The following is a 13,128-nucleotide window of genomic DNA, read 5'->3' as shown; positions in this document are numbered from 1 at the left end:
GCTTCCTTTGTGTGAATTACCTGGTGTTCCTGCCAGTCCATCTGCTTTCCTATTAAAAACTGACCACCCTAGGCAGGGGAACACTGCGTGGTCAGTTCTCTAGATATGCTGGGAACTCAGTGTACTCTCCTCCAATAATCAAACTTGTCCTGACATGCACCCCCCCCCCCAGCCTTCCACTAGGAAGCTCAGTGTGCTGCGGCTTCTCCTCCCTCCAGCTCTTATGCAGCTGAGAACAGAGGGAATGTAATCACTTATAAAAAAGGGAAACAAGGTATTTATAATGTTTTTTTTATATCTATACACAAATGTTTTGCCTTTCATTTCTATTTTAAATAAAATGGGTTGTTTTACAAGGTGAACGCTTACAATCAATCACTATAAAATAATGCAGCTTACCAATCCTTAAACATAGCAACTGAATTATTTTTCTTTTTAAGGCTTTTCCTCTTTATTTCACCTAGTAAACCTGCCAGTAACACAGTTCCTGTCTTAGGTTGTCTGCATTCTGGATGAAATTGTAATGCAGAAACCTTTGAACAGCAGCATGGTCAGTCTGGGGAGTCAGTATGGTAGTGTTAGACCAGCAGATTTAGATTTAGACTAACAAATTAAAGTTAAACTCTAGCTAACATGTGACTTTGACCACTGATAATGGACAACTGTTGTACAATATTCAGGTGCAACTTTCATGCGACTTGAGGGTTAACATTGAAGTCTGTGGCCCTCAAGTCGCATGAAAGTCTGACCAAAGTATTGCATAAACTACTTTAAAGTCCCTGCAACCTTAAGTAGCATAGATTTGAATGATACTCATTGGAAAACATTAGGTGCAACTTGTCATGCAACTTTGATGTTCAAAGTCGCATGACAAGTCGCACAAGTGTGAATGGATCCGAAAAGATAAGTTCACCTTTGGGAACATATTACATGTTCCACTCATTTTTAGGGTGGAACATGTCTCACTCCTGCAGCTGCTTCCCAATCTGCTGCCACTAGTGACAGCAAGCTGGGGATTTTCTCCCCAAACTCACCATCACCATTTTAAAAAATTAGTTCACAAAGTTCTGTGAATGGGAGAACTACAACTACCTAGTGAACTACCAGCGAACCCCCCAAATCGATTCCCTGGCTAATGCGGTGGATAAGAGAGGTCTTATTTCTTCCATTTATAGGATTCTGTTGGATAAATCTCTGGCTACCATTTGAATCCCTGGTAGGATAGGCTGGGAAAAAGATATTGGGGAAATAGATGAGACGTGGCAGGCAATACTGGATCAGGTTCTAATGGTCTCCCTCTCACCCACACAGAGGTTATCCCACCTATTTGTAATCTATAGATCATACAGAACACCCATACAGCTCCATCGATGGAACTGCAGGGAGGATCCTGAGTGCCCGCGTTGCCACCGCGCTTCAGCAGATCCATTACATCTGCTCTGGCGTTGCCCCAAGCTGGTTCGCTACTGGCCCCTAATCATTGACACTATCAATAGGCAAATTCAGGTTAATCTGATAAATGATCCATCAACGTTTGTATTGGGATTTTTGGATGAAGACGTTTTTCCACCTAATGTTGTGAATCCCTCTTTCCAGGGTGCTTTTTTTTGTCACGGAAATGTATAGCATCTAAATGGCTGTCCCCTCTTCCCCCTAGGTTTGAGGAGTGGAGATCATAGGTCAGTTACACACTCCTTAAAGAACACCATATCTATCAACAAAGGGGTACTCCTCGCAGATTTAAGAAGTTGTCGTATCCATGGTTGCAAACCCCTGGTTTAGCTCCACTCGCATTAGTATCTCTGCGGATTTTTCAATGTTAAAAGGTATAATAACTTAGCTGACCCATGATTTTGTACCTGCATCCCCAGATAAGAATGGCCACTTGACGCATCCCTGATAGTATACAGGATTGTAGGTACGGACAAACTTAAAGGCGGGTACAATATATAAATGTGGCAGCGGAGGAAGCAAACGAGCAGAGCTTCCCCTTTTGAGTGGAGCTCCACTTTAACAAAAGGAATATGAACACAATGCATGCTTCCCTTTATGCTCGGCAAAAAGACCCAGCACAGACCACAAACCTGGCTCACAATATTCCTGTATTGCAAGCTGAGCGATTTGATTAATGCAAATTGTCTGTTCCAATAACAACCTCCACAACCTAAGTATTCCATGGGTAACCAACTCTTTATAGTGCACAAATCTACAGAAGCCAGTTTAAAAATATTTGTCTGTATAGGAAAGGTAACATGTCCTTATTCTTATTTCTGTTATTTCCTCTAGTCAAAAGAGATATATAGTGCTGGATGGATTTGCATCTACTTCATAACACATTTGCTGAACAACTTTAATCCAATAACAGAGATTAACAATGAATCTAAACAAGAAGTACAGAATGTGATTTACAATGACTAAAGTGAATGAATTACTGATCACAGGTAATTGTTCAAAGCCTAGTAGTTGATTTATGACAGTCTTACTACTGACGTTTTATTTGGGCACTCACTGATCACAAATTAAAAAATTTAAACCACAAGGCAGTCCATTGCTGAATGTCCAGTATCTGGAAATCTGTAAAGCTACAATGGCTGGAAGAAAACTGTCATGGAGAGAAGAAAATACATGTGCCTAAATACATGTTGATTACAAGGCATGTCTTCTATAAATACTATGCCCAATTCAATAGTGTAGAGCAGAAATGCTGTGATGATAAAACAATGTGAGGGTGCATTTACACACAGAAAAATAGCTCATGTAAAGAAGAACTCCACTAAGTACTATCTCTCCAATATAATTTTAGAAAAATTAAACTCACTCTGATATATATTTTCTGAATGGAATTCTAGTTTCTTTTTAACAACCTTCTTGTTCCGCCAAACTATCCTTGGTCAGCTTCCTTTACAGGCACAGTGTGTGGAGCCGATCTGAACAGCTCTGCACCTTCTGATTGCTTTAACTGGTCATAGAAAAGACTAATCACAGCCATCTCAGATGCACAGACTTATGTTTACAGACAAAAAACAGAAAAGAGAGGGCGCACCGGCCTTGTGCATTATCTTTAAAAAGTTTTATTAAAACAGAAAACGTAAAAGTACTACTCACAAGGGTAGATAAAAATCACGCATAATAGTCAAATGATGGTGGCAGTCTCCAGACCTATGGACAGGACGTGCAGACCGCTGCTGGCTGACGTGTTTCGAAGGTAGCACCTTCTTCTTCAGTGAGGGCTCTGAAGAAGGGGCTACCTTCGAAACGCGTCAGCCAGCAGTGGTCTGTACGTCTTGTCCATAGGTCTGGAGACTGCCACCATCATTTGACTATTATGCGTGATTTTTATCTACCCTTGTGAGTAGTACTTTTACGTTTTCTGTTTTAATAAACCTTTTTAAAGATAATGCACAAGGCCGGTGCGTCCTCTCCTTTCTGTTTTTTGTCTGTATGTTAGGATTTCCCTATCCTTGAGGGCAGCAAGGCTGAAAGCTACCATCCATCGAGAACTTTGAACTGTCGGGCTTATACATTTATGCGCAAGAGTTTTTGTTTTGTTTTGTTGTAAAGACTTATGTTTACATCTGAGAACCTTCTCCTTCCTCTTACAACTGAGAAAGGGAGGAATCTAAAATGGAAAATTGTATCAAATACATAATTTTCCTTTTCTGGAACCAATCCATGGTAGCAAACTACACCTGTATGTTGCCATATTGGTGCCCAGAAAACTGAAAATTGTATCAACTACTTACCGTAACTTTCCTTTTCTGGCACCAATCCATGGCAGCATGCAAGTGGAGTATGTTGCCACATTGGCACCAGGATGGAATGACTTTGTTGCTCCAGTGACTACAGCAGAGACACAGACACAGCCACAGAGCAGTAGTTTTTTTTTTTTTTTAAGGGGCATTAAGCCCCAAACCAAAAACGTAATCTATTGCAGCTTACCAATCATTGCATGTGGTAGCTGCATTTGTTTTCTTTTCGGTCTGTTTTCACCTGCTGATCTAGCTAGTAACACATTTTCTATAATAGAGTGCCCCCACTCCAGATGAAGGAACAAAGGGGGCACCTTTGAACAGCTACATTGTCATTGTGAGGGGAGACAAGGGTTTGATGCACTAGCAGATTTAAATACACTAACAAATTGAAGCCAAACTCCAGCTAATATTTTATAAGCAGTTACAGCAAACAGGTTTTGTTCCTTTTGGGATAAAGGTTTTACATAAATAAATGCTGACCATTGTAAGCACCCCTGTCAGTGCTGAATGGTTTGTGTCAACTCTGCAACTGCTACATTTGCAGAATGATATGAAATTAATTTGGTATAGTGTTGCATGACTAACAGTTAAAATACCACAGCACTGGAAACTTAAAAGAGAAGTATGGGTTTTCTTTCTTTTTTTTGTAGCTTCATCCTATTCCATGTGAGCTGCTAATACATAAAAATCTTTACAGCCCTCTGAGGAGGGCACGCTTTCTGTTCGGCTCTCTCCCTCCCTTCTCCTCTCACACAGCTCAGATTAATTCTCTTAGGGCTCATTTACACTTGCTTTGGCTTCAACACAAATTAAAGCCCCTACCGCTTCAACATGCTTTTATGATGTGTTTTTGATGCTTCAGTGGTGCTTCGATGAAGCTTTGGTGATGCTTCCATGATGCTCTTTTGAAGCTTTGTTGAAGCTTGACAGATGCCCTGTGTGTGTGTGGATATCTCATACCTGCAATTTCTCCAAAACAAAGAGAAGTTAAAGCTGAATTAAAGCCTCTCAAAAGCTGCAGGTGCTTCAAGCCAGCTTCATCATAGAGTTCTATGGAGGATTTGAAGACGCTTTGAAGCACTACTAAAGCGACATGGGGCAAAATTTTTGAAGTGAAGCGAAAGCAAAGCAAAATGCAAGGTGTAATTAGGTCTGTAAGCTAACCATTTTATTTAGTGACAGGTGCTTTGACTGGCATTCAGAGAGCTTTAACAAAGCCTGTCTGAAGCCTTGTTTTGAAGCAAGTGTAAACTAGCCCTTACAGACATCCTCCATCTGCACACTGTGTAGCTGCCTGCTATACGCTGCAGTTCTGACCTGTGAGTATCTCAGATAAAAACAGCTGTGCAGCATAGCAGATAGAGGCATCTCGATCTGAGCTGTGTAAAAGGAGGAGGGAGGGGGAGAGGAGCTGTGCTGCCTGTGCTCATACAGTGTGCACTATGTGGATGTGAGAAGAAGCCCAACGGGCACAGCTTCAATGGAGGATGAGGTGCCAAACTGAAATCTGGGGGGGGGGTTTAAGCTTTCCCCAACACCTCCCCCAGATCACGCCATGTCTATACCACTTATGTATTTTCCACTATGCAGGGGAGAAGGACAGTGCCTGAAATTGTTTACATGGCCACATCTCCTAGTGGAGAAGAGACAGAAAGAGGGGGTGGATTGCTAAAGTTGTAACAGCCCCCTCTAAACTTTCAAACAGCAATTAGACCGTTACTGGGACCTACATGATAGATGAAGTGCCTGTGCTGGAAAAACAAAGGGAGGGAGGAAAGAAATAACAGCTAATTCATGATTATGGTAATATTTGATATTTAGCCTATCCCATACATCTACTTTAAAATAGGCTGGTAATGTAAACAAAACTACGTTTTTATGTGTGCGCATGTAGTCACTGCTCCCCTCATGTATTTCCTGGGTAGGTCTGAACCAGGAACAAAATGTCAGCACTCACCACACAATATCAGCATTTCTTGCTTTGCTATGTGTATACATGTGTAAAGTCAAAATGATAGAACTTCTTTTCTATAGGAAAACCAAGGAAGTTAGGTAAAAATGTTTAAGTCGACCTGAACCTGAAATACAACATAATGGGGGTTATTTACTAAAGGTAAATCCACTTTGCACTACAAGTGCACTTGGAAGTGCAGTCGCTGTAGATCTGAGGGGGACATGCAAGGAAAATAAAAAACAGCATTTTAGCTTGCACATGATTGGATGATAAAATCAGCAGAGCTTCCCCTCACTTCAGATCTACAACGACTGCACGGCAGTGCACTTGAAGTGCAAAGTGGATTTGCCTTTCGTAAGTAATCCCCACTAGGTCTAAATGAGCCCTTTAATAGGTAATAAACAAGGCCCTGGACTCTTCCATCTCCAGTGATACTTCTAACCCTCAGCTGCAGCTTAGGATCTGAGTGCAGACAACACAACTGTTTGGCTGCCTTTGTCTGAGTTGCCAGTTAGTAACAATTCCTCCTCATATTTACCACACTGCATGGCAGTACTACTACCAGGATCAACAAGAATTGTCAGGTAAGTATATCAGGGCTGACATAGGCATATTATATCAGACAGAACAGGCTAGCTTATAACAACATTTAGGTCAATTTTAAATTGTGTGTATTAAGTTATTTCTTATAGCTCCATCAAGATTATTAAACTGTATTTACATCAAAGTCCTACCTTTAAAATGGATTTGCTGAGGTAAAACCGGGATTTTAACTTTTATCCTGCACTTCGCATCACTTCCCTATCATTGATAATGTTATCAGAATGCTGTAAGGAGACCAAAATCTCAGGATCGTACGTTCTGGACTTGCAACAGGCAGAGTAACAAGTAGCAATGCAAACCATGAAGTAGAGTCCCACAATCAACCACACCAAAGCTCCAAACGCAAAGATGCAGACTAATCCCCACTCCATGTTGTCACAAGGTGGCTTCTTTCTTCTTGCTGCCTCAGGGGAGATGGTACAGGAAAACACACAGCAAGCAAGGCAGGACAGATTGAGCAAAGTAAGGCAGCCAATGCACACAAGCTGTGTTGGCAAAATTGTTCCCAAGTCAGAAAACACAAACAGCTCATTAAAGATTATGAAACAATGCAAATACTGTAAGGTGTTTCCAGGAAGCTTAAGAACAAAGTATACCTCAATAGACATTTATAGGCCAGCATAAAAACAATTTATATTTATAATCCGGTATTATAAAGTGTTACTAAACCTACAACAGTAAAATCAGTCTGTATATGCAGTAAAACATGCTTGTTATACTCACTGTGGAACCTAAGGGGTTAACCCTCTGCATTGTGTGATCCTGTCTTTTCTGATCCTCCCCTTCTTTAACGGACTCCAACCCATTTCTTGATAGAACAGAGCATTAGGAGTCAGGCTGCACATGCTCAGTTTGGTGTGTATTGCTATAAAGGTTTTTTTTTTCCTTGGGATAGTGCATTTGATCAGCACTGTCCAAACAGAGGGTCAGGGGAGTATGAAAACTCCTCCTACAAGTTTAAGCAGAAACTGATAGAAGTCACATGACTGCTATATACTGCTGGTGAAAAAAGGTATTTAGCAGTTTATCTTTACTAAAACAATTGCATTTCCCTGTTCTGTGTACTGTTGGAGACCATATATATATATATATATATATATATATATATATATATATATATATATATATAGTGAATGTAGGGTCCTGGGTTTAGTAACACTGTTAACACTTTAATTAATAAACTCTACTAAATGTAGTCTTTTACTAATATATACTGTATAAATTGTTAGACAATTTGTTTTCTTTGCAATCTAGCTGGTAAGTGTGCTAGGAAATCTTCTGTTTGTGCAGTGCATTGCCCTTCCACGCACATCTTACTTCAAAAGCTAGGTATAAATAGAAGTGCTTTTCATTTTATATAGCTTGCTTGCTGGATTTGGGGTGGGAACACATTGGATGCCTTCAGCTGCCACTGTGCTCTTGCTGGGCTTCTAATGGGACCCAATGCAGGGATGAAAAACAGAGATCATTAGTAAAAAAGCAGCACACTTTACACTTAGTTAGGCACACTTTTAACCCATTAATCACCCTAGATATTAACCCCTTCCCAGCCAGTGTCATTTATATTATAACTGTATTAATGTCACTGGTAATGTCAGTGGCAGTTAGTCAATTCCCCCCATCGTCAGTTACTGTCAGATTTCCCGCGGTACTATCGTAGTCCCATTATAAGTTGCTGATTGTTTCCATTAATAGTATATAAAAAAAATAAATAAATAAAAAGTATATACCAATGCTTGTAGGCGCTATAACTTTCACACAAACCAATCAATATACACTTATTGGGATTTTTTTTAAATTAAAAACTTGCAGCAGAATACATTTTGGCCTAAATTTATGAAGAAGTTGGATTTTTTAAAAAAAATTATTGGATATGTTTTATAACAGAAAGTAAAAAAAAAATGTTTTTTTGTTTATATCACAAAAAAATAAAAAAACACAGTGGGGATCAAATACCACCAAAAGAAATCTTTATGTGTATGAAAAAAATTATATAAATTTTGTTTGGGTACAGCAGGGGTCTCCAAACTTTGTAAACAAAGGACCAGTTTACTGTTCTTCAGACTTTAGGGGGGCCGGACTGTGGCCATTGGGTTTAGAAAAGATCCCGACATCAGCGGGAAAAAACAATGTCCCTTCTTTGATGTCAGTGGGAGGGATTGTGCTCCATTGTTGATGTCATTGGGAGGATTCATGCCCCTACACTGGTGTCATTGGGCCCAATTGTTGTTGTCAATGGGAGGAAATGTGCCCCATCGTTGGGGTCATTGGGAGGAATTGTGCCCCTTCACTGGTATTAGTGGGGAGGGAATTATGCCCTATTCTAGGTATCAGTGGATGAAATAGTGCCCCAAGGGCCAGATAAAAGCAAGCGAAGGGCCGCAGTTTGGAGACTACTGGGGTACAGTGTTGCATGGCCGCGCAATTACCAGTTAAAGTATCACAGTGCCATATAGCAAAAAAATGGCCAGTACATGAAGAGGGTAAAATCTACTAAAGCTCAAGTGGTTAAGGAGAAATAGGCCCCCTTCAGGCATACCTGCCCTAATTTACCCACTGCTATATATACGCCAATATGGAGACTCGAATTTAAGAGTTAGGACTGCACTTTGCAGAGGAGCCTTGGCAAGGTAGTGCTGCTTCCACATATATTTGCAAATGTGTGCAATTAAAACCTTTGTTTTTCAAGCGCTTTTGCATTAAAATAAAGCGCCTGAAAATCTCAAGAATGCTTCCCTTTACAATCAATGAATGTATTCACACTGGGGCAGTGCGCTTCCGTTGTGGTTAAAGAAAATCCTGCTTGCAGCATCTTTGGAGAGCTAAAAAAAAACAAAATGCACCTTCACATTGAATCAATAGAAAATGCAGTAAAAACGCACCTGCAATACATTTTGGGGAGGTTTTTGAGTCATGTGTCCATTAAAAACCGAACTGCAAATGGGGTAAAAGCGCAGGAAGAACGCATATGCATTTTTGCTGCGAATCAGTGTGAAAGTGGCCTAACGCTGATAAAATTAGGACATCCTCTGATGTAAACTATTGGAAAGCCAATCATAATATACACTAATCAAGCAATTTATTAGGAACACCTGTACACGAGGTTATTCATTCAGTTCTCTAATCAGCTCATAATGTACATACAGGTCACACGTGTCAAACACCAGAATGGAAATAAAATGTATTCTCAGTGGTTTTGACCATGGCATGATTGTTGATGCCAGGACTGGTTTGAATATTTCTGTAACTGCTCATCTCCTGAGACTTTCAATAACAACAGTCTATAGAAGGATGCAAAAACGAAAATCATCCAGTGAATGGCAGTTCTACAGATGGAAATGCCTTGTTGATTAGAGAGGTCGGAAGAAAATTTGTCAGACTGGTTAAAGTTAACAGAAAGGCTACTGTGACTCCAATAACAACCCTCTAAAACTATGGTAAGCAAACCTTAAAGTTGATGGGCTACAACGGAAGAAGACCACGTCTGGTTTCACTCCTGTAAGCCAAGACCAGACAATACGGCTGCAATTTGTAGAGGCTCACAAAAACTGGACAGGCCATACAAATCATAGCCTTGTAAAATCAATTTCTGCTTAGGTACACATATGATTCACCAGATCTGAATCCAAATGAACACACCTTTGGGATGTGGTAGAACAGGATATTCACAGAATGAATGTGCAACTAAGGAATATGCAAAAATTGTGTGATGCAATCATGTTAACGTGGACCAGAACCTCAAACAAGAAATTGAGAAATGTGGAATCCACGTCAAGAAGAATTGAGGATGAGGCATGTTCTGGTGGGGTTTATAATTAGAACTAATATACCTGAATCTGAAGCTATGGAAGCAGTGTGTTATAGCGCCCTGAACATGTCGCAATGCCTCTCACAGATGTATACATTACTTAAGAGTGCATTATAGTATATTAGAATAGGAATTAAAAAGGAAGAACGAAGAGAATGGATGCACTACTGATAGTTAAAAATATATACAGCCACCGGATGATATTGCATAGGATCAAATATCAATCTAATAAGGACAAGATGAAAATCCAAAGGAGAAAGTCAAAGATATGATTAAATACCTGATCAGTGTCCGTCAGGAGGGAGGGAGGAGGGGAACACATGCAAGTAATGCTAGTAAGCAAGGCGTAACTGCACCACAATCTAGAGCCGGTCCTTCCTCGTCAGTGTGCGTACTGGCTGAAGGCTAATCAAAGCTACCCTTGGCTCATTCACTTGGCAGCCCTGTTCAATGTTCGTTTGGAACACACATTACGGCGATTACGGCGATGAGGGAGGATTCGATTCGCTGGAGCATGTGTTTAAGGGCAGCTTTGATTAGCCTTCAGCCAGTACGCGTACTACAGTGACGATGAAGGACCGGCTCTAGATCGTGGTGCAGTTGCACCTTGCTTACCAGCATTACTTGCATGTGTTCGCTTCCTCCCTCCCTCCCTCCCTCCTGGCGGACACTGATCAGGTAGTTAATCATATCTTTGACTTTCTCCTTTGGATTATCATCTTGTCCTTATTAGATTGATATTTGATCCCATGCAATATCATCCGGTGGCTGCATATATTTTTAACTATCAGTAGTGTATCAATTCTCTTCGTTCTTCCTTTTTAATTCCTAGTCTAATATACTAACGGTGATATGTATGGGGATATAGGATGATTGTCTGTTTGACGACATATCCCGTTTATATTGTTTGATACAAGTATATGTTGAGGCATGTAGCTTTCACCTATGGCTATATTAATGCACGCCATCGGACTGATGCATCTTCTTGGATTAACTTTTTATCCATTATGTACATATATGTCGCTATACGATGCTTTTTGCATCTCAACATATATGTTTTGAATTATAGATTACTATTGATCTAACTATCGATGCCCTGTACACGATCCGATGTCCACCAGACCATAAAAGGACTGGATGTGACTCATTCCTGCTCCCTGTGATATTGCGGTCACCTCTCGGTTAATGTCAAGATGTTTTGGTGAGCACTTTAATAAAATATTGTTAATATTCTGAATATGTTAAATAAATCTTTTCTATTCTTGGTACTAAATTTCATATCTTTTTATAACTTGGACAATGATATAGATGCATGGTGAACAGCCCCGAAGAAGCAGATAACTAGTCTGCGAAATGCGTCGGCTATCCATATACACAAGCTTCTGAGACTGAGTATCACCTTGGGTCAAAAACTCATATGACCGAATGTTATTACTGTATCGATTTTAAATTATGTACACTTTGTAATAAAATATATTTTTTGATTTACTTTATTGTGGTCGTGCTTACCTCTGTGCCAGAAAAACGCGTCCGTGAAAATCCCACTATCCTATGAGGGAGTGATCTCTCTCTCATTTTTCTTTTTGTTTCAACTGGCAGATACTTTGATGTATACTGTTTTAGTGACGCAGATACTCTGAAACTTTGTTTTTTGTTGTTCTGCTTAATAAACTTTATTTCTGATTTAAAAAATATATATCTGAATGTGTGGAAAAAAACAATGGAGTTGTCTACAGGAGCCACTTTCATGTATAATGGAATAACAAGTGCAACTCCACTGGGCAACAATTTCCTTAAAAAAATTGGGGGGGGGGGGGGGGAGTGGGTACCCAGTTTTGACAGGCACTTAGCTCCCACTTCCTCCCCTGGCACCACGGCACCTGAAGGAAGTTCACCTCTCCCCCTCCCTCCAATCTTCTGGGACATGTCACAGGTCCCAGAAGATTCCCTGACCATTCACAACGTGCATCGCCGTTCGCGCATGCGCAGTGTAAACCCGGCTGTGAAGCCACAGCCGGGTGCCCACTGTTACAATGCCGGTGGAGGGGAGCGAGGCTTTGTGCGCCCGCATTGCTGGACTGTGGGACAGGTGAGTGCCTCTTTATTAAAAGTCAGCAGCTACACTTTTTGTAGCTGCTGACTTAAATGGGTGGAACTCCGCTTTAATGCCTGGTTCACACCTATGCATTTTTTTAGTGCATTTTTAAGTTTTGCAGAAACACTACAATCCATTTAACATGGTTTCCTATGGGTCACATTCACATCTGCATTTTATGGAAAGGGCCAGTAACTTTTTTTCTGGTTTTTGGTTTCATTGAGTTTAATGAATCAAAAACATGTATTGAAAAACGCAAAATGCACCTGGAATATGCAAACTGCAACCTGCATAGGTGTGAACCAGGCCTTAGCTTAACACTTTAACCCTAATGCCCCGTACACACGATCAGAAATTCCGGCAGCAAAAGTCGGATGTGAGCTTTTGGTCAGAAATTCCGACCGTGTGTATGCTCCATCGGACTTTTGCTGGCAGAATTCCAGCCAGCAAAAGATTGAGGGCAGGTTCTCTATTTTTCGGTCGAAAAAAGTTCCTATCTGAAAATGCGTTCATCTGTATGCAATTCGGACGTGCAAAAAATCACGCATGTCATAATTCGACGCATGCTCGGAAGCAGTGAACTTCATTTTCTCGGCTCATCGTAGTGTTATACGTCACTGCGTTTTTGACGGTCAAAAGTTCTTTGTGTGCCTGTGTGTATGCAAGGCAAGCTTGAGCGGAATTCCGTCGGAAAAACCATCCAAGTTTTTTTGGACGGAAATTCAGATCGTGTGTACCCGGCATTAGGCCTGGTTCACACCTATGCATTTTTGGTGCTTTTTGCAGATTTACACTACAGAATGTGTTCCATAGGAAACCATGTTAAATGGACTGCAGTGCAAATCTGCAAAATGCAAAAGCACTAAAAATGCATAGGTGTGAACCAGGCCTAAGGGTTAAAGGGTTAAACTAAGGC

The 13,128-nt window shown here is 40.6% G+C and overlaps 1 protein-coding gene across 1 annotated transcript in view; it reads right to left on the bottom strand.

Annotated features, from left to right (window-relative positions):
* The window catches only part of MRPL1 (mitochondrial ribosomal protein L1), an 83,921-nt gene that overhangs the window by 7,043 nt on the left and 63,750 nt on the right, over positions 1-13,128 (bottom strand). The window lies entirely within an intron of this gene.

Source organism: Aquarana catesbeiana, linkage group LG01 (assembly GCF_042186555.1).
Source record: "Aquarana catesbeiana isolate 2022-GZ linkage group LG01, ASM4218655v1, whole genome shotgun sequence".
Lineage (NCBI taxonomy): Eukaryota > Metazoa > Chordata > Amphibia > Anura > Ranidae > Aquarana > Aquarana catesbeiana.
This window is presented reverse-complemented; position numbering and strand designations above follow the sequence as displayed.